Below are 23194 nucleotides of genomic sequence, written 5' to 3'. Positions count from 1 at the left end.
ACAGTCTCAGGAAAGTATCTCAGGAAATCACCTTCACATTCTTCAGCTAAATGAGGATTTCTAATCCCCAATGTCAGCTGTCATATGAAACATCCATAATTTGTAAAATTGATATCATTTGACCATCTGTGCAAAGCAGAAGGAAACAAAGATAGATCAAGAATTTCATCTGCTGGAGTTTGTAAACAAACACAGGAAGGTTGAACCAGATGATGGCCATGTTTATATAAACGAAGTCAAAATTTCTCCAGGGCTGTGTTTACAGAAAAGCAGTCCGATTTCTCCTGTGGCTGCTCATTTTGCTGGAGGAATGTTTAGCCTGGAGGCAAGAGAAACAGAAGCTCTCTCTGTGAGCATAGCTGTAACCAAGTCACGTTAGTCCACAACACCAAGGTGTCTGCAAACCAGGCTGGCAGTGAACAGACATTGTAGACAACTTAACTCTATCAGAATACTTTTTAACATCACCTACAATTTGTAATGACGTAACTGCTACAGGACACTGAAGTAAATTGTTGAATAAATTTATTTTCAAAATTCATCCTTTTTTCCTTACCTCAGGTGGCAGTATGAGAGTTAATGTTGCAACTAAGAGAACATACAGACTCAGTCCTTGTGGTGCAATTTTGTATCCCCAAAGTTATCATTGACTAAGAAGTGAAAAATCCATGAGATCAGACAAGCTTTCACTTTGTTTGGACAAGGAAAGAGTTTAAACTGATACAACTGAGGGGAAAATGTAGTTCTGAGCCAGAAAGGAAGTAAGGAAATTGATATCAGTCCCTCACGACTTTCCGCTGCATTTCTCTTCAGCTACTCCGTGAAGGATGTTGCGAATTTCCGAGCCTTATCGCTGACGCAGCAGCTACCAAGGAAATGCAGCAGCACGCGAACTTACTGCCCTAAAGCCATGTGGTCTTAGTGTTGCTCCATGAAAATAAGCCCCAATTTCTTGAACATCTAAGGATTGTTGCTTTCCATCTCTGGCTGAGAAGATAAGCTAAACAACACATTTCGGAGCTTTTTGTAAGAAAGTTTGTACAAGAAATAAGCATATGATGCTGCTCTGAAGTTCAAGGTCTATAGAACTCAAGCATGCAGTCAATGAAACTTCTAACAAAGGTTATCGTAGAAAAGAACAAGGAATTCCTCAAAGAAATAAGTACAGCAATTGTAAATGATATCAGTCCACAGCACCAGTGCACATCTGCCTGACAAAGACAACATTGATTTTCAGTACAAATGTTATTCTCACAGCCGTTGTTCGAAAGTGAGTTTAAAAAATCCATAGTACAAACCACATTAGATTGTAGCAGGGCGACCGAATCCAGACAAAAGTGTTGGGTGGAAATCCAATACTGCCAGAAATCTGTGTTCATCATGTGGACTCCCTGCACAGACACGAGTCATTGTAGGGATACAGCTGTGTTATTTCCTCTCCTTCCCTGAAGAGTTCAGCAGATTTCTGGTGCCTCTGGTCACGGCAGGGGGTGTGGCTGACTTCATACTCTATCTATCTAATACCAAAAGCATGACAAAGTGATGGCAAAATCACAGTTTCCAATGGCTCTGCCATTTTCCTATTGACACCAATAGCCAAGGATTTGCAGTCAAGGGAAGCCATTTGGGTTTCATCTGTTTAATCAAGGAAGGAACGATTAAGAAAGGACAAGACAATTAATTCTCCAACCTGGATCAATAACAGAGCACCAACTGAGGAAATGGACATGTGAAATTGATAGGTTTTTGATGGTGATAATAACGCATGCATGCAGTTAATTAGAAGGATTCTGATTGAAGAAAGGGGGACAATTAATATCACCAATTAATTGCAAAAGATTTCAACCCAGAATTAGTGGACCAAAGTCTGCTGATAGAACTCAACTCGTTAAAAATTCATGTTTTGTTTTTAAAGCAAATACCATTCAGCATGCATAAAATATCTCCAACATTTGGACTTAACTCAAATGACAGTAGTTTTATCACTCCGTTTTCATCAACAGAAATTGACATACAAACACGACACTGTAAAGATTTGACGAGTATTGCCCCTATTGTTAATGGGATAAAGAGGACGGCAGCACCAAAACCAACACATCTTGTTTGCCAAATGCAAACAACTTGTACAGATGTTTATTGAACCGCGTTACTACAAATGTTTATTGATGTACTATAGCTCTATTACTGTTCATTGCAAAATTGCAACATACCATCCTTTGTTAAGTCTACAACCACACCTGAAAAGTCCAGTAATCTGATATTACAAGGAATCTAAACTACTCTTAAGATATTTAACAAATTGATAAGAATTTTCCAAGAAACTAACTAAAACTTAGTCTAAAAACCTACCCAGCAGTTACATTTTGCTCTGCTGTTTTACTACCGAACTGTAGACAAGTATGCTTTCAATTCCCCAAGTGTACTGGGGAATTTGTTATAAATTTATTATAGCACTGTGTCTGATGAATTTTAAGCCAGCAATGACTGTAATTGAACTGTTTTCTCTGCCAAGAAGCGTTCCGAAGTTGTCGCTAACAGCTAGAACCAGCACTACTGGGAAATTAAACTGGCAGCTAGCAAAGCCCCAAATGTTACCTTCACAATCTGTGGCGCCAACACACGTCAGTTTTATGGCCCCAAACACTGTTAAAGCTAAGCTCAGGTTTGAAATTGCTCCCCTTGCTCTTTCCAGACACATCTCAGACTCTTTGGGGAGAGAAAAAGCCTTCACCTCCAGTACAAGTGCTTGCCCTGCACTCTTGCCGTCGTCCCTATTTGCATGCTAATCATACTATACTTGAAAGCACTGAATTAGATAGATCCTCTGTAATAGGGATTGGTTGCTTGCATCAAACTTAACCCTTAAAAGTCTTTCATTGACAAAAGTGGACTTAAATAAGGATGAACGAAGGGTGGACTTTTTAAACAAACTTGATATCACATGTAGCTGTTAGCTTGAAGGTACCCAGACTTACATGATTGTATACAAATCTGCATTAGTATAGTCATGGACTTTCTGTGACCCATATTTTCTGCTTTCAGTAAGAAAAGATCCAGAAGATACAAACAAAGCCACTTGCACTTCAGGCATCTTTGTTTACCAGCAGTTCCTGTTGCCAACCATTGTCCTTTCAGACTTCCATACTTCGCCTACTAGAGACAATAATAATGACTTATCAATAAGAGCAAAAGAACAGGAGCATTTCTCTGGTAGGTGGAACCTACATAAACATTGGATCCCACATCAGTCCTTGTTACAACTAGTGGGATACATTTCCATGATAGCTGCACAAAAGTGAAGATGGGGCTGTACCTGGCTGGGGTATGCCCAAAGTTTATTGTTGGTCTGAATTCTAGATCTTTACAGGGCAGTTCAGCTGAGTAGTGAGGAGCTCTAGGAAACCAAACATTGACACAACCTGGGCTGACCTTGCACAAACAAACAGGGAAAGTCAAAACTGTTTACTTCGGAAGGATACACAGACCAGACTTTAATCTTGGGGGATCCTTTCAACAAAGCAGGTAAAAGCACAGACTGGAGACTTCAACAAAGCCTGCTTTGATCTTTTTCCTGTTTCAGAAATCCTGAGATGTTTATTCTCTCGTACCGCAAGCTTTGACCACAAAGATGGTAGCCTCATCATCTAATAACTGTAGTGCAAAATATTGACTTTTCCTGAAAACTGTAAGGAGTAGGCCGACAAAATTTTTTGAGTATAATTGTGGAGAAAAGGCTATAAAATTTTATGCCAACTTTAAATAATCTGCCTTCCATGGACTTCCATCCATATCTAGCTACTGTTTTCAACATAAAATTGAGACTAGCCCTCAAGCTGAACTCTAATCAAACTGAAATGAATGTGGCAATACATTCTACCAGGAGTTTATGGAGATCATACATGATTTTTAGTACCTTCTAGGAGTAAGCTATAAAATGGTCTGCAAACCAGACACAGGAAATCAGCTTATGGCAGGTTTAAACAGTGAGGAACCTTCCACTTTCAAGGCACGGAAAAGGTTAAAATGTCTGCGCCTCCAGAGTCCCTTCACAATTAGCAAACAATGCAGCTTATCAAGATAATTAAAAGAGGGATGAACAAAACATCAACTGTAAGATACTGACAATCAGCATTCCGAAACAAAGGATAGAGAAGACATGTTGAACGAAGACCACCACGAAGACACCGCACTTGCCTTTCTTCTGCAGTTGTAAAGCACATAGTTACAGCCACTGGGAAGGTTGTTATTACCAGGTAGATTGTAGTGATTAGGCCAGGTGAACACTCCCCCAATGTCACCTCCAATTTAGAAGCTTGTGTTCTTGGTGAACCCTTTCAGTATGTTCTGCCAACAGTCTGGCAAGGGATGTCCCTGTGGCTTGGATTCGAGCCAGCGATCACGCTAATGACAAGGAGGGTCACCTGGAAAGCAATTCAGGCCTCACCTGGTGGTCTAACCCCCTGCCTCTGGACACTACAGGTCTCAGTGTGACCAACAATTGTTTGAACCCAGCGTTTCTTTTGTCCGCTGCACTCCCCCAGCCCCTGCATACATCACATTGACAGGTGGGTATTACCACTTCACCTGCCCGGCCCACCACAATAATGCCCATTTCCCTCCTGTCTCGGCGAAGCATCCGACCTGACAGCGACGCCCCAGGGGTGTTGAACTTTGTGCGCTTACAGCATTCCTCACTATTCTACCTCGCTAAACCAGACAACACGACATGGCATGTGTCATACCTGCGGTCGTCTCCTTACGACCCCGCCTTCCGGTTTCGTCCTAGGGAACACTAAAAACCACTGACTCTGAGAGTGAGCAACACCAACATGTTTTATAGAATCTGGAAAAGTAAAATTTAGCACCAGACGATGATGAAACAGGAAGAGAAAACTGTGCGTATCCATCCAACTGCACCCTTTCCCTTTAGACTCCTCAAGTTAACCCAACTTTTGAATCCAAGAACCAATGAAGTTGTTCTGACCTTCTGGAAAAATACTTTTGTGAACATGTGTTAGGCATTGGGCAGCTGGGGAAGTTGCCAAGAGTTGAATAGAGATTTGGAAAGTGGGAAATAATTACAGGTGAGGAGTGGACAGGGGGTAATCATGGGCAATCTTCTCAGTGTGAGACCTTGGCCAGGGGAGCAACATCTGCTGAGTGAAGCCGCCCTAAACCTGAATTCTCTGGTCGTAATGAGAAAGAAAAGGCAAAGAACAAAACATCTGATAAGCAGAGAATGATTCAGAAGATGCATCAAAGGTAGAAGGAGAAGAAAGAGGGCACTCCTCCTCCTCATGCTAGATTCGCTTTATGTGCGTCCCCACAACATTATGAACAATGGGCTAACATCAAAGCAGTCATGATAAGAATCACATATGCAAGGAATGGGATCTTACTGAAATATGAGAGGATTACTTTAAGAGGGACAACCTAGTTCCATCTTTCCATATTATGTTACATTTCAACTGAGTTTCTGGCTATCATATGGGATACATGTAAGGGTGGCACTGTTGCAAATATCTCAGCTATTGTCTCATGAATACAGTTTACATCTGGTCCTTAAAAAAAACTATAAGGAAGGTTTGTGCGAAGAGTTTGGATTTTTTTTGAAAAAGAACTTCCTCCAAATTCTCGAGTTCTTGCTTTTCTTACTACCTTATTAAATATCAATCAAACATGGACAGTTCACCCTTGATGTATCCCAGCTCCAGAGTGGGCAACTCATGACATAAAAGTTGACTCAAATAATCAAGTTCTTGCCTGACAGCTATGAATTAAACATGAACATTTAACCCTTGAATTAACAAACTGTACAACCGACTTACAAAGCTTAAAACTCCAATCATCACAAGTCCAGCAGATAACCTGTGCCAGAAGAATCCCTGCTCTGGAGTAGGCAACCTTGACACAAGCCAGAGTGTGTGACCAGTCAAGTGTAGATGTATGAATATTACATGATAGCCAGGAAATGGCTCTGCCCTCCCTCCAATCCTGGGGTAATAACATAGATAGAACATATTGGCTCTGACCTCAAAGGGTCATTTCTGTGCTCCTCTGAGTTAAAAGGCCAGCATGTTTATGCTTTGATGTCATTATCCAAGAGGGTTCTTAAACCTTTTTGCACTATGCTTCCCTCTGAATATTTAATTAATGATCTGTTACATGTTACTTTCATAATCACAGGAAACGAAAACATCCAAAATTGTTTCGCTAAATTCACCTGATCTAGTTTCCACTTGGTTGCATATGGATGTATTTTCACACTCACTGCTCACTCCCACAACATAATCTGGACCTCTTTGACACCCTTCTGCAATTACCAAGTATTTGTCAAGGCTATGGCTGGCCTAGAAGGAAACCAATTGCATGCTTAGGCTCCAGGAGAAGCACTGAGGTCACAAGTTTACAGATAGTTGGTAGATACATTGCCATTACACAACAGCCACCAACTAAACCCTGCAACAGAGGCTACTCATGCCAACTTTGAGTACTGTTTTAGAAGTATTAGCCAAGACAATTATTTGTACAAACTTTCTAACTGGTATGACTGCCTTCAAGCTATCTCTATGATATTTGTTGTACTGTCACTCACTGTCACATAAACAAAACTACCTAGGTGGTCAGAATCAACTTGAATATGTGGTTGGTGCCGGAAACGTACATATTTTCTGTGCGGTTTGAAATGTTGTATACACAACTACGCCATTGGCCTGATGAAACAGTGTAAGCCAGACACTGAGGCAGGAATTTGTGGCATTGACTCCATCATTATGTTCAAAAGGATAGAAACATTTTCATTTCTTTGAAGTTCTAGAGAAGAATGTCTATGATGTTAGAATTTGATATCAAATATGTATGTGAGAATATAAGAGCTTGATTTCCACACAGCACCCTTGTTATCGGTGACATTGAGCTTGCAGTGACTTTGACCATTAATCCTGCAAGTTCTGACAAAATTATTAGTCCCTGTAGGAAACACAAGTGGCAAGACTGTAACACTAGCTTCTCAGCTTGCTTGCCATAATGATACCAATGTTTTCCTATCCTTGACTGCTGCCAAATTTGAGTTCATTTCTGACAATTTCTTTTATCAGAGCTTCATCAAACTTGCCTTTGACCAGCCTGGTATCATCTATCATCATAGACACAAGGACAGGAATTTCACAGAGTTTTTAATGGGTTGTTCACACTTCATCATGCCCCCTTCTGTTGCAGGCAACATGTGTTTCCACAGACCATGGTCATCCATAATGGAAGCCCTGCATGAATAATAGATCCGCCAGGATTATAAATCAGAAATCCCAGGGCCACAAACAAGCGGGCATATGGACATAATTATAGCAATCAACCCTGCAACAATTGGTCAAGTACAAAGGGGGGCTAAGTTCTCGGTGCCTCTGACAGTGGGCTTGGTTCAGTAACTCGCAGGGTACTCAGTCAATGAACTGGAAGGATTACAAACATGGATGATACTAATAACAGCACCACATCCACGGGGTGTCAAAAGTTTACCTTGGCTACAAAAAAAGTTTTCCGCACTGAGAAAACATGATGTCCAAACTACAAGGAAAGCCACAACCACAAAGAGGACAATGAAAAAGACAGCACAAAGAGGACAACTCTGTGCTTTTGTGGAGGCCTAGTTTCCAGACTGATGGGCACCTTCCCTATTCAAGCCGTGAAATCCAGATTTTCATCCCTTGGCCACAGGATCTCTTTGCTCCAAACACTGATTTCCAACATAAATAAAAGCAATTAGATGAGAAATACATGTCTGGTGCATGACCCCACTACTGACCCTTTCTTAGCAGGGGTTTATAAGTTCAGGAAGAGCCAATAAAAGACTCTCCAAACCCCCTCAAATTAAAAATTTTGGGTGTGTCCCTTGTAATGATAGTATTTTGAGGCAAAAATAGTAAAGCTGTCACTGGAAACGGCAGCGAATAAAAGTTAGGGAAACAGCCTAATGAATAAATTGCTACCCGTCAAGCCAGCAAGAAGAAAATGATAACTCTGACCACCCAAACTTTGACTAATGCTGGTTAAATGGTAGGAAGCTCCACACAATTGTCAAGGACATTTGGGTGAAGTCTGGTTGGGGGTGATAACACCACAGCAGTAGCTGACTCTATTATTAACACATTGGGTGAAAAATTAGCACCCAGTCACGACTTGACAACTTACACAGTTAACACCTCCATCTGAATACACAACCCTTATGACTTTAAAAAAAGTGGGCTCTACACAAAAGCATCTAAACACAAAATTATAAGCTCCACAAATAACAGAGGTTAGGGCATTTTTCTCTATAAGTCCAAATGGTTGAACCATAAAGAGAAACTAACAGAAAAACTTGCCAGAGCAAACTTGCTCCCAGACCTCTTGCTGTTTTCACCATTTCCTCCTACATTTCACACAGTTACATGAAGTGAAAAACAGCAATCTGCAACAAGGAACTTACCTCTTTCTGCACAGGAGCGTAAAAATCAAAAGTCCAGTGGCTACAGAGGAAGTTTATAGAACTGTTGGGAGAGTGTGACTGAGGGAAACCACAACCCACATGGAAAACTCAGAGGAAACACATCCAGCCTGTGGCTCAGCTGCCAGGAAGTGATGCCAGTGACAGATTTAGTCATCCCCCCTACAGGCTTGAGGAATTACTGGGCTGTACCACTTTTGCATTTTTCTGGGGTGACGCAAAGTGGCGACAATGACAACGCAAATTTTACGAAACCTTTGCAAACAATCCTTTAGCCACTTCTTAAAGTTCATACTTCAATCTTGCTAACAGATATTATAGACTCAAAAATCATGATGGAACTTTCCAAAATCAAACTTTTACGAATTTGTGACACCCCCTAGGATGTGGAATGACAGAGCCTGTCATCACCAATCAGATGACACACATATGGTTTCTCCCTTGGCCATGGGGACTGGCCCACCTGGTGAGACTGTTGATCAAAACCTTGATGACACACATGGGATGGGAGGCCTGTAGTGTCCTGGTCTTTACTAAAATCTTCATGTTTCATGCCTTCAGCTCTTCCAAGTTTTGACCAAATTTACTGTCTCTGGCATTTGCCTTTGGGTCTAAAGAATGAGTTCCAGAACTTTCTAGTCTAACCCTATTCAATGCTACATGATGGATCTTTCAGAATACCTACACACACTTTCCAGTTTTTTGTGAAGTTATGTACTTAGATCTCTCTCATATCTCTGGGGGCCCCAAAGCCCTTTTCCGTAGAGCGTAATCGGCGGTTTTAATTCTACGTACTCCGTAGCGGGACCGCTCGAATTCAACGTAGAGCGTAATCGGTGCATTTTGCGTCGAGCGATATTGGCCCCTTTAATTTAACGTATTACGTAGAAGCTAACCGGATTTTAACGTAAAACGTAATTCATATTAATTTTTCGTCAAGCGTAATCAAAGTTTCATTAAACTTAACTAGTCTACCGGCAAATTTTACCCGCGAAAATGCTGGAAATTGCGTTTCAAAGGGTCCAGATTTCAAAATTTCGCCGGACATTCCTTGCTATGGCTCAACACTTCGGCACTGGACATGGTGAAAATATGTTGCGGGAGCGTCGTCCCCCAACTAGTAGAAATCTTTTTACCGACCTTAGCTTAGTTAACAAGCAAAATGTGACCCTTAAATGCAGGAAATGGCATTTCCTAGGGTCGAGATTTCAATTTTTCTCCGGGCGCCGGGCGGCCCTTGCCAAGGCTTGCGACGGCTTGGGCCTAGCCTCCGGCGCTCACGACTCTCCGGCGCTCGTCGCCCTCAAAGACGTTTCTCTGACAGAAATGTCATTACATTGAGCATATGGTCTGCCAGCAAAATTTGTCCCGCAAAATGCAGGAAATGGTGTTTCAGAGGGTAAAAATTTCCAAATTTTCCCGTACCTACCTTGCGACAGTTCGACTGTTCGTGCTTTCGGCACTCGAAATCTGAAAATGATGTTTGGGGGCGTTGCCCAGCTTAAAGCTAAAACCATGTGAATTTCTAATTGGATGCTATGTAACTTAGCTTAGTCTGTGAGCAAAATTTGCCCTTCAAAATGCTTAAAATGGCGTTTCAGAGGGTCAACATTTCACAATATTCCCGGGGGAGCATGCCCCCGGACGCCCTAGGATTGTCGCGCCTCCGCTTTCGGCGGCGACATCAAATTTCTCGCGGCCAAAGGCGGCGACATCAAATTTCTTAAGTTGAGTGTTAATCTGATTGATGGAATTATCAGTGTAGTGTAGATCTCATCTTCACATGTTCTGCCTTCGGCGGAGTTCAGCCAAAAGACAATAAATATTTGCATAATGCATTATGAAATTTCGTAATTTAGCGTAGAGCGTAATGAAGCGTCCATAATTTAGCGTATTACGTAGCCGGCCCTCCCGAATTTAGCGTAGAGCGTTGTCGGTACCCCCCCTTGGGGGCCCTCATCTCTGTTACATTTCTTTCAATTTTGTTTTCATATGGCGTCAAAAAGCTAAAGGCAAAGCTGCACCCTTTAGAATGCAGAGTACAAGTGTTACTTTTTTCCTACAACAGGCTGTCACAATCTTTTCTGGTGTCGTTTCTGTCTAAAAACAAAATGTTTATCACACCCTTTTGTTTTTAGACTCCTCCAGGAGGCACACTACTCCAAACTCCTGGAAACAAGGCAGACTGGTTACTGTAATCCCCAAGGGTCCAGCTGACTCTGCAAACCCTCCTGTAACCTTACCCCTTCACAGAAAACACTTGAATAAGCAGGATCACCCTCCAGCTCTCATGCATAACCCAGTACAACTGCAGAGACGCTACTGCTGTCTGCCCTAATCTCCGCAAATCCTGGATGAGATCAGAGGGGATCCAGTCAACAACTCTCCATTGTAATTATCCCACCCTCAGACAGGCACTAGCAAAACTTGACCTGCTTTGGCCTGGAACAGGATCCCAAAAATGCAGTTCAGGAGTCTCAACAATTTAGATTGTAGATGATAAGACACTTCTCTTCATTATCAGTCAAGCATGGACATATGATCAAGTAACAGAGACAGCTTCTCAATCAATCTGAGTAATTGTATAAATGACCCTGTAGTAATGCCAAACATTTACTATCATCTTTGAAATATACATAATGTTTTAAATATTATGAACTCTGATAGAACAGCGTTCCTCATTCTGATTCAGTCTACAAACTTGAGGCATCTCTAAAGCCTCCAAGGAATGAACAACCTTCAGAAGATGAATAAGATGGATGAAAGTAACTGGGAACCTTTTATTTTGAAACACGATCTGGCCGTATCCTGCTTGCATAAATGGTCAAATTAGAGATGGAATCTGAATGAAATATAAGGCAAGCTATAACTCAAACAGAAATTGTCTAAGGTGGCTACTGGGAAATGCTAAGACTGGATATTTTATAAGCCTTCCTGTACTCCTTGTGCACAAATTCAGACAATAGGAAGTACCAAGTGTAAAAACTTGTATATGAAACTAGGATTCTATCCTGTCTACATTCAGACAAAATTTTTACACCTTCTTGCAGTTCTTGTTTTCATGTTGATAGTTCATTTTCTATTTGTTTTCTGAATCTGGGACAAACACATTGAATTAGTACGAAGTATGAACAGAAACCTATGCCACATTATAGCATGATAGAAAGAGATATTTGATCTCACCAGTATATGGTGTGTCTAGTGAGACATGACAGATGTTTGTCATTTCTCTGAACTTCATGAATGAACTTTTTTGTATGTGAGAGCAGAGTTTCACAAATCCCTGCCAGACAGCCAGAACATGCTGGGCTCCATTCCAACAATCCAAGCAGGCCGGATCTCTCGCTTTAACAAAGATAAATGGTGAACTTCTGTCAAACTTTACACAGACAGACAAAAGTCAAGTGTTTCTGAGCATGATTACTTGGCAGGAGGAATGGCATCAGGCACACAGTAATCTCCAGGCAGATGTTGGTATGTAGGAAGTCGTAACATTTTCTGACTACAGCCAAACCAAGAGGAAGAAAATACCACTAGGAGAAAAAGAAATTCACAGGGGGAGTGGCTGAAGGTGATTTTGAATTAGCAGGTATCCTTTCATCTCTAGATTTTGAAATAATGCTAGAAAAACAAATCCCTTGCTGGGCTAGAGTCCAAACATACCCCAAGCTGTGACAACAACCTCTGGTGGTCTTTGATGTAGACAGTTTTATACAAGATAGATGGTTCATATCACATGCCCAGAATCATAAAACATTGCTCTATCTGATCTGTGCAGGAAGTTTGCTTTGTAACAGATCTCTGGTGGACATGGCAGGAGAAACCCATTTGCTGCAGGGTGGGGACATATTTCAGAGGTGATGTTCTTTCAGATCCATCAGCATGAAAAAGGAATTTGCACCTACTTCCTGTGGGGAGAAGAACTAATGGAGGGATAATTTTACCTCCCTCTCAGATTTATAAACATGTTTATAACATACAAAAACATGGCAATATTTCAATATTTCAATTTTTCTATTACTACAGTATCTTATTATTAAGTTTTTTTTTTTTACTTCACATTCACTTCACTATCCGTTGTTTGATTATCATTTTCAGGCAACTTTTTTATCTATGCCATGTTAAAATTTTGTTGAACTACCTTTCATTCAGTGATTCACAATGAACCATTACAAATATTTCCTATCTGCAATTTGGCCTCAGGCACCACTTGCCCACATAAGAGGAGGAGCATGTCACAGTGATTCTCTGTTCAGAACTTACAGCTGGCATACTGTCCATCAATGGGGCACAGAACTAGACATGCAGGTATTTTCAACGAAGGATTGTGTCAAAGGTACAGTAGAGAAGAATCTTCAGCCACCGTCTCCGTGGGTTATCCAAATTCAAAGCCCTCTAGCTATAACCACTAGGCAGTTTTCTACATATTTATCAAATAGCATACTACAAAATGTATATCTATAATCACCTCAAACAGTACATGCTTTCATATTTCAAAGCTTACAAATCATCCCCTACTTCTATGTCAACATTGATAGCCCACATAATATCTTATGTGAAGATAACACATGAGGCACAAATTAAACTTAGCAGGATTTAGGATTCCCTGTTAACTTTTGGCCCAGAAAACCAGAAAAGGGACACCAGGCAGCTCTTACCCTGTCTGGAACATTTTCTGTTCATTTTAAGACCCAAACATGCATGACAGTGACTATCACATGGATCAGTAGCGGTTATAAGCAGCAACAGTTGTGGGCAGTCACCCAAATTGTGTACCCTTTCCAGCACAATTACAAGTCAGCTACTGGCTTACTTGTTTTGACATAAAATGCTGTAAGTTTAACTTTGTCAGATGTGATTATATTAGTTCCAAGTAAAATAAGTACCTGTAGTCTGGGGAAAACATGGAGACATTTTACCCTGCTGGAAAAGACACTTCCTGATAATCATAATAATTCTTTTAGTCATAAGAGGTTTACCTTGTCCCTATAGTATCATAGAAGCCATGTCTCTAAGACAACCTTCAGTCTGCCCATCCTGTTCTTTTCTCCTCTTCCAAGGAATCAAAGCGCTCCAAAACTAATTCAAAGCAATCAAAATAAAGGACTCCTACCATAACATCACTTAGAGCAAACCACCTCCACGTCGACCAATCAAGTACCAATCTACACACCTGCTAATGTCCTCTGGGTTCTAAAAAATTCAAGACATCACACCTGAATGCACAAATGGAAAAGAAGGAGATACCACTGCAATTTGCACAGTAATTTGCAGATGGTAATCAGCCTACAACTGGCTTCCACTGAAATTCAATTCACTAGCCGGAATCAGATCTCATCTGGCTTGGGCTCACCTCAACGAATGATGATTTTTTTTGGGATGATTGTCGGAGAAAAACCTAGACAATAAAAAAAATGTGATCCACATTTCAAATTGTTTGACCATGATGGCATAGAGATCACCACTTATATCAGAAATGCAGCTGTTCACTGATGTTTGACATGTTTTTAGTATAGACCTGACAGTCCTGGTACTCTTCTTCTTCTTGGCTATGTTGTATCCTACAGGTACTGCAAATCTCCCAAGAGTCCACAAACAATTAAAAGCACAGTTATTTTACGAAGGCCAATTATACTACTAAACCTAAAGGGTCATTCCTATGCAGGAACCAGCATGTTTCCTGCACAGAGGTGATAAAGCATGTCCTGTCTTTGAAATGTGTATTGAAGAACCCATATACCAAGCTCTTTTGTCAAGATGCTCTAAAAGGCTGATAAGGAATGGGCTGTAGGGTACAAAGACATTGCAAAGACCCTATCTAAAGTGGCAATGGTGAGCATTTCAAAGTCAATGTGTTAATAAGTAGAGGCGCAAGGGTGAGGAACAAAGGAACACCCTTGCTCTGTTTAAAAGACTGTACACTAGCCTGGATACCAGACCCCAGCCCAATCTCAAAAATATCTATCATGTGGTTTGAGATCGGGCTGAGGTCTGGTATCCAGGCTAACTGTACACATGTAGTTTTTTAAAACTCTGGTTTATACAGGGCTTTCCTATCATAATTTGTATCCATGCACACCACATAGATGGATATTTGCTTTGTTTGACTTAAATGTGCTTCAGCTAAGCCCAGCACTTTTCCTGAAGAAGAATTAAATCAATCCTATTACATTTTGTTGTGACAAGAGGACACCCACAAAATCTGGCGGCATAAACATCATAGGGGATAGGATGCACTGTCATAACAGAGCCCTCATCTCCAGAGGATTATCTGAAAAGGCATGAAGGGCTTTTTCAGAATTGAAACAGAACTGTACTTTGTGAGCTATGACCTATCCTTTGGGTGCTTTAGTGTTAAACCCTGCATTAAATTTCTTTCTGTCTTTCTTCTATTCATCTTTCTGTGTTTTGCATCATTTGCACTATTAATACACAATATCATTTGTATTGATTCATACAAAGATGTATAGATACACCTAGTATAACTGTATTGGTAAGAAGAGAACAGGATAGGAAACAAGTATGAAAAGAAACCAGTGAAGCCAGCAGACTACCCTGGGAGCCAGCCGGGATCGGGCAGCTAGGACAGTTTAAACTCCCCCAAAGCACTAATGTGAGATCTGCGGGCTGACTGCCTTGGGTCCCCGAACAAAACTCGCTAGCTACCCGGTCCTGTCTGGCTCCCAGGATACCAGCAGACCTGTTTTCTAGAATTTACTATTTAGCTATTACCACGACAGCCTCTACATCAGGCTCTCTTTTCTATAATTTCTAAATTAAAACAAACATAGGAGCCCCTTACCAAATTCTCACGCAGACTACTTTCCCCAGAGACTGTATAATCACCAAGGAAGGCATCAAGGTACTGTAGGGGATATCTACAATAGTACATCAACCTGCTCTTTCTCCAAGTCAGCAAATACTTGTCCCCCTTTTGCCAATTGTTACTTACCATTATAGCCTAGGCACATTCACTGAACCCCTCTCATATTGACAGCTGAACACAGAGGTACTAATGGTGTAACTGATACAGATAGAAACACTCCAGCACAATCAACAGCAAAACATGTATCTGCTTGGCCCTTGTACTAATGACTTCCACTAACAATGCCAGCAGAACTTCCAAAACAGTGTATGTGACAGGTATCAAACAGGGTGACTACGAAACTCCTATCTGTTTCAACAAAGGCCCATTCACCCTTGTATGTAATGCACACCTGCAGCGACCAGAGGTGATACATTACTAGTATATCCAGGTGATACTTTATATCCAGGAATCACACAGTGTGCCCAGTATGTGGGCAAACTTGCTAGACAAGGTACTTCCTCTTTGTTCAACAAAAGGTACATGCTTGTAACTGTACATGTTACATTCAGGATGATGTGAAAAACATGTTTTCAAAGTTAGACTCAGGAGGGAGGAAACATGGATATGGCAAGTGGGAAACTTGCTGTTGCAGACTTTTGAAAGTTGTAAAAAATGCAAGCTCAGTAGAACCAAAACAATGATACACCATACAGACAACTCTAAATGCTTACGCAAGGAACATTCTTTGCAGAATGCAAAGTACAAAATCGTCATTAGATAAAAGATGTCCAAAGGGTTTCTGCTTACCTTCTGAGGGAAGAAAGTATTGCCTAATTGAATCTGGTACAGCATGGGTTTCATCGATTCAGCAAAAAGGGTTTTCTATTCCCATTTCTCCATATGTTCTGAGAGACAGCTCTGGCTTGGGGAGGTCCATGGAGACTTCACACTTAATCAACTTGCAATCAGCAGTAATTTGCTAAGCCTGGGACAATGGGAAGAGGGGGTTTCTCAAAAAGGTGTGAACAGTTGCCTGTCAGGCCCACTGTAAACAATAGACCCCACCCTGGTCATCTCAAAGCATGGGCAGGCTCCCCTGATTTATGGGATTGGGGGAATTTACTGTGAATCTCCTCCTTGTATTGTGCATGTGGATCAGTTTATAGCCATTCTAAATAGTGGATGAAGTCTTGATGTAGGTACAGGCTGTAAGTGGTGGGGTGGGCAGACAAGTTGTCTGTTAACAAATCCCATCTTAGCAAAACTGCTAAGGGTGGATTTTCCTTTCATGCTAGGGGTAGGAGAGCCCTTCCACACTATCAAGTTGCATCACAAAAAGGACAAACTTTCTTTACTCAAAAGACCTCTGTCAAATATAATGTTTTGAGTGTTCTCCTTACTTTTACCTTGGAAAAAAGAAAAGACTTCTATAAGAAATATGACAGAAACTTGCCTTATATCAAATAATCTCACACAAACAAACTGTTTCTTTACATTTTGTAGTATACAAATTGGTAAATAAACAAACAAATGTCTGGTCCTCTGATATAATTCTTATTTTTGACATAATACTAAGTCCTATCAAAAATAAAATACAAAATTTCCATTCACTGAAATGGTCTCATGCAGACGTACTGTTTTTTTTTTCCATATTATGTCTGAGAGACAGGAAAACAAAACTCTCTTTTTTCTAATACAATTAAGCTAAGACTCTAGTAAGCGCAGGAAATGGAAGTAACATAATTAGTCTGGGGAATTTTACTTCCAAGCTACTCATGCAAAAACATTTTTGGTCTGTTTGATACCCATGATTAGCCATTAAATTAAGTATGCCAGAAAAAATATCTCAGATGATCAAAATGAACAAGGCAGTGGTGGTCAGAAAAAAGGGGAATAATGTTACTAATCTTTTAGATTTTAAAACTTACGCATTTTTTTCTAAATTTATAAGCATACCTTAGTCAAAGAACATAACAATACTTTGTGGAAGGCAAACAACTAAAATGACAATAGCTGCTGCAATACTAATAGTATGTGACCTGGTCACCTTTATGGTACCTGTTATGCTCACTAGATAAAAAAGCATAAAAAAAGCATCACGTGAATGACTGCTTTACTGATCAACCTGTCATATCTATTTTAAGATATCAGCAAAAAAATACCATGACAAAATAGGTATGATATTGCCTTTGTTTAAACAATACAGAGCTATTATCCCAAGCTCCCAGACTGTAAAGACCTGGGGTTATCTTGAAACCTGAGTGTCAGGCATTACCTGGGCATAAAGTAAACAGGTTTCTGCCAGATTGCAACTTGGAGAAGCACTTGTGTCAAGCTTCTTTTAACAGTACTCCTTGAGCCTCCACACCAACAAGGGTAAAATGTATTTGGTTGCAATTTACATTATTTACTTCCATAGGACCCACAGTACTTATGAAGTAAATCACGTACCAGGTATCAAAGGGAAATCTTGGATTACAAGAAAGTAATGATGCCTGCAGGCTATGGCTTAGAAACTTGCTAGATGTAAACAACAAAGTTGTGGGAGCTAAATTCTCCAAAACACTCCAGGGTAAAGCTCGCGACAAACACAACACAGCCAGGGCTCGCAATACCCTCCTGTAATCTGCAGTTGCAGCTAGAAAATCTTCAAGATTGCAGAAAGAAATACAGTCTAAACAGTAACAACTAAACAGGTTGGGCATTCATGATGTACTGAATTTTTTTGTCAAGCCCTTTTAGTTTTACAGTTAAGTTTGCATGCTGCCACACATGTTCGTGCTATCTTTAGGATGGACTCCTGACACAGTGAGCACACTCCATTGGAATTCTATGGCATCATTATCCATTTACCTTCCTTTTGAGAGTGTGCCGGCGGGCGTGAAATGTATGGATACTTGGTGCTGTTTTCCCTACATGTGCAAATCAGCCCACAACAGAGGGCGACACAAAGAAATACAAACGTCCTGCAGGCAGCCCATACAGCACCGAAAAGTTCACCATTCACTCCCAGATTTGGGACAACCCAGCTGCATATGGAAAGTCCACAGTATTTACTTGTCAGGGGAACAACAATGCCACACTGATCCTTAAATCCTTTGCCTTTTAAAGGTAATGTTGGATAGGGCTAACTGAGCAGCCGACATAACACGCCAAGCTCGCCAATGAAATGTTGATCCGCCTTAGACACTAACAGCTTGCAAGCTGTGGTGATTTGGTAAAAATGGGCAGGAGAAAATTACTACCTTGCCTGTTCGGCCCATCATGCATCATGAGGAAAATTGCAGCTTTCCGAGGAAGTCGGACAAAGAGGAGTGCCTCCGCATCTGCCCTTTAGACCCCTGTGATTGACAGGTATGCAGATGACAATGACATCGATGCTTCAGCCCACTCATTATCGCACAGTCATGCCAGCCCTTACCTGTATTAAAAGCTCTACGGATTAACCACCTAGCAGCTGTTACTTCTCTGGAACTGGGGCTCCTTACCTTGCAGACAAGATCGACTGTTGTTCTGTTTTATGCAGCACATTTGGAACAAGTTGGGGTCTTGAGGGGGGCTGCACATGCTGCCCCATTAGAATACAAGATGTTATCTCCTTTCTACAGCTGCTAGTTCCTAGTCTCTCATCAAATTGGCATCTGACTTTCTGGGTCAGACAAGATATGTGCAAATTCCCTGACATACAGCCTTTTGGTTACTGAACAGTAGCTTTACAATTTTTGCATTCTAAGTAATCTAACAAAAGTTACTTAATTTTTAAGCACTGCTACTAACCAAGTTCGTATGTTGGAAAGGGTCAAACTTTTTTCTGGCACAAGAGAGTGGAATCCTCAAATATTTTACCTGACCTCTGGTTTTCTTCAGTATAACCTGCCAAATCAGTTATTATGTTGTTGGTAAAAGGTTCAACCTTTCCCGTTATGTCATGTACCAACACAGATGAACTTTACTAGCCTGAAAAGATCTTGTTGCCTACTGCAGGTATGTTGCACTTGGGAGAAAGTACTGGGAACTCAGGCATGTAGCAGAAATAATTCTCTTTAAATCCTCTGTAGATTACTGAGACATTTCCGGCAGCTTTACATTCTAAGCAGGCGAGGATCGACTTTCAAGAAATTCAAGAATCTGAGGACCACTGAGGAAGAGAGAAAAGTTCTACATTGACAAAACCTTTAGCACATCACTTAATTGTGTCAAACAGGTTTAACCTCCTTGATTTTGCCAAGGCAAGTTCAATGGCAGGCTTCCAAATTTAAATTGGAAACTGATGCTCTCTCTGCCAAATTGGACTTTGTCTACTGCTTTACTGGATTTTTAAAATGGTTAGAACAACAACCATCTACCACTACTTTTCACCCAATGATATGAAAGTAAAGACGGGATAATATGGGGAACTGAGTTACAATGTCACACATTGTCTATTTGTTTTTTTCCATTGTCTAAATGCTGGAGCCACTGGTGACAAAGGTACATGTCTAGGCCAGCAGGACACCTTTCTCAATACCCACATGAGTTTGTTATTGAAAACAGCAAATAGATAAAAGGTAACAATGCAGCTCCCCACCCCCTTTCACTTTGAAATTGAGGATTAACCAAGTATCAGTCTACTAATCTGCAGTAAAACAGGTCTAATTACCAATCTGAATAATACAAGAGTCAGCAGGATATGTCAATACTGAGCTTGCCCAACCTACCTGAATTACAAAGGCTCCCCAGGCAAAAAAGCATGAGGTTCTAGAAATTAATTTACAAGGCGTCTAGCCTGTGTTAGACTGTGGCTTACCAGTCCAGGCTGATGAGGCAAGGGTGAGTGCCCTGACCCAACACTTTCACAACAAGGCGCTAAATCCAACGATCCAACGTCACCCAAGCCGACAGAGGTATGAGGACAAGTTCACATACGCAGACAGCATGCCTGCTGAAGGCCATTTAGTATCCTGGCACTGTCACAAACCATTTTAGCTAAATGGTGTAGAGTGTTAGCAGTACATACCTTCAGTGTTTCACCCAAGTACTGAGGCTGCGGGCAGCAAATGCCAGTCCAGAATTAGCAGTAGTGTGACGCTATGCTAGCCAGCCAGATCCCCTCCCTCTGTTGCCAGCAGCAGCTGTCTCTCACACAAACTGATATCTGAAATACAACAAGGACCAGTGAGATCTTCAGTTGCCTCCAGGCCTCACTGGACTATGCTGTAATAGGCAGAAGTTTATATCCATATTCATGACCAGTTCTAATTGAGTTCAGGCTGTCTGGCAGGGTTGCCACATGAGAACTGGGAAGTTCCCTTTTGGGATGGCCATCAGGTGGCCTCATGATATGGGCCAGCTGAAGTCACTTGACTGTTTCTTTGTATGGAAGGTGATACCCTTGAAGTTTTTCTACAACTAAGAAGAAAGGGACAGAAGCCTGTGGAAATTTTGTGAGGCTGTAGCAGACATTACTTTAAGCCCATTACCTTTAGTTAGTGAATCGCCCCTGGGTGGAGCTTCCCCCGTCTTTAACGGAACTCCCCCTGATCGTTACATAAAGTTTCTTCCTTGTATGACGTCACACATGTAAATGAGTCAGCGTGTCTCCGCCCTCAATCTAAACTCCTGTCCAATCATCACACATTCTGTTTGGCTTCATCCTAAATTAGATGCTAGCTTGGAGCTAAAAAGGAGGGTTCCTCGCTGTCTTCTCTCTCTTCTGATTCGACTCCTTCCTGAAGAACTTCTCCAGACGGTTGGCTCCGTCGGATCGCCCGCCTGCGGGCGGGCGATCGGGCGGCACTGAGAGCTCCTCCGAGGCGGCTTGCACATTTGACTCATCCGTTAAAATGACTAGTGTACTTCGCGTTTGCTGTCTATCTCAGACAGCGTCGGTTCATCTCTTCCAAGCTACTGACCACTTCGGTAAGAGTTGCCGGTTCTATCTCTGACGAGCGCTGTTGTAACTAAATTCGCTTTGTTTGGGAGGGTCCCCTTTGCTAGAGATTCCAGGTTTAAGATTGACAATGTGTATTGTGTTTGTTCCATACTTTGATACTCAGTTGTATTCCGTCGTGCCTTTGATGTTGAGCAATGTTACACATCGTACGGAGTTCCGAATAAAGAGAATGTAGACTTGGAAATCCACCTTGTCTTGGCCTTGATGTTACGGTGAGAGTTGAGAAAGTGTTTGTGTCAAATCCTACCCTAGGTTAGACTTGTAGACCGCTCCAGTACAAGAGCGAGGAGAGTGAGACTCCTAGAAGTCCGTTTAACACCCAGGACTGAGATCTAGTAAAGTCTATTTACCACCAGGACTGAGATATACTAAAGTCTATTTGCCACAATGGTCCCCACACCGGCGGACTGGACCCCATTCCGTCCTTGTTCTTACTCCGCACGGTTGCGGCCCGGCCAATGCCATGTGCGTTTACTTTTCCGTCCAAATTTCGGGTGCGTTTACTTTCCGTCCAAATTTCGGCTTTTCGCTGTTAAATCTTTTCTTCTTGTATCCTGACAATGTTTTCCATACGATAATGAACCCCGTTCCTGTGTATTTTTAAATTTGTACGGTGGAATTTTCACTTTATCTCACGTAACGTGGTGGCTTAGCCTGTCCATCGGGGTCACGCTCCCCCCTCTCCGCCGGGGACACGTTGGTCAGCCCGGTCACTGTCCTGTGCTATTTCTTTCTCGACCAAATTTCGCCTTTTCGTCCCTTTAAACGTTCTTCCGCTCCCTGAAAATGATCCCTACCAAGGTAATGAACCCCATTACTGAGTTTCAAAAAATTCGTACGGTGAAATCTTCACTTTATCTTACTTACCGTGATCGCCTATCTTGTCCGTCGGGGAGACCCGGACCCGTTCCGCCGGGGGCCCCTCCGTCCGCCGGGCCCCGCCCTGCCCCGAGCCCCGGCACGGTTAACAGTTGTGTCTTTTCATCCCATTGTCCCCTACTAGTATTTGAAGGTGGGCTTTTCTCTGTGATACAACTCTTTTACATTTTCATACGTTGTATCTGCATGCTCTTTTTCGTCACTTTCCGACGTGGTCGTTGTTTCTTTTTTGTGTTTTTTTTTTTGGTGTGACCTAGTTCCGCCAGGCTCTGCCGTGTTGTTCCTAAATTGCTGTTCCCTATTTCTGTTTCTTATTTTTGAGATTGAACCCCCGTCCCGCCCATTTTTATTGTACTTTTGTGGAGGGGAAAGGTTTACGTCAGTGTAGTTGGAGAGCTAGTCGAAGAGTGTACCTCTCACCCTTTCCGTGTAGTTGGCTAAACTCTCAGGTTCTCAAAGTGTCGTTATACCATAGTTTGGTTTTTAGCATAATCTCCTCCTTTTCTTGGGTTCCTTGATTGTTCCTGTGTGAGTCTGCCCCGTGGCTCTGTTTCTTGCTCTAGACTGAGAAAACTTGTGTGTTGAGTTATTTTCGTCGGTCAAATTCTTCCTGGTTTAGTTTACTGTTTATTTTCGAGCGATCTTGACACAATCGTTGTTGTGTTTTTCGAGTTTCCGTATGTGTTTTGATTTTGAGTGGTTTTGACCGTATAAAAGTTGTGTTTTCCGGTGAGTTGAGAAAGTTGACCTGATTTTGAGAACCTCCCTAAGTTTCAGTTACTTATTAATAAAGACCCTCCTTTTTCTCGCACGTTTTGTTTCAAAAGAGAGCCTTCGTTTTGTTTTTCGTGTTGTAATTTCTTGCGTTTAGTACACTAGTCTGTGAGAAAATTCGCTCCCCGTTTCCTCTCGTGGGACGGGACTTACTCTCTCCTTTTGACTGTTCTTGTTTGAATTTGAGTTTTGGGGAAGGTTGGAAGGTTGACCCACGTCGTTCCGCACACAACTTATATAATTTTTCCGTTCCATTGCTGTAATTGTGTATTTAATCCCGTGCATTTGTTGGCTGTGAAAATTCGTCTCTCCGGTTTCG

At 41.6% G+C, this 23194-nt stretch overlaps 1 protein-coding gene across 15 annotated transcripts in view; it reads right to left on the bottom strand.

Annotated features, from left to right (window-relative positions):
• Positions 1-23194, bottom strand: part of LOC118418843 (teneurin-3-like) — a 186709-nt gene that overhangs the window by 44819 nt on the left and 118696 nt on the right. For 12 of the 15 annotated variants that reach the window (XM_035824906.1, XM_035824922.1, XM_035824921.1 and 9 more), the window contains one exon: positions 20287-20424. The gene's annotated coding sequence lies outside the window, so the exon portion shown is untranslated. Of the gene's footprint in view, positions 1-1298; positions 1323-8464; positions 8632-16097; positions 16232-20286; positions 20425-23194 lie in introns of those variants that run through there. The other 3 variants (XM_035824911.1, XM_035824908.1, XM_035824912.1) reach the window with 3 other exon arrangements.

This window comes from Branchiostoma floridae, chromosome 7 (assembly GCF_000003815.2).
Source record: "Branchiostoma floridae strain S238N-H82 chromosome 7, Bfl_VNyyK, whole genome shotgun sequence".
Taxonomy (NCBI): Eukaryota; Metazoa; Chordata; class Leptocardii; order Amphioxiformes; family Branchiostomatidae; genus Branchiostoma; species Branchiostoma floridae.
This window is presented reverse-complemented; position numbering and strand designations above follow the sequence as displayed.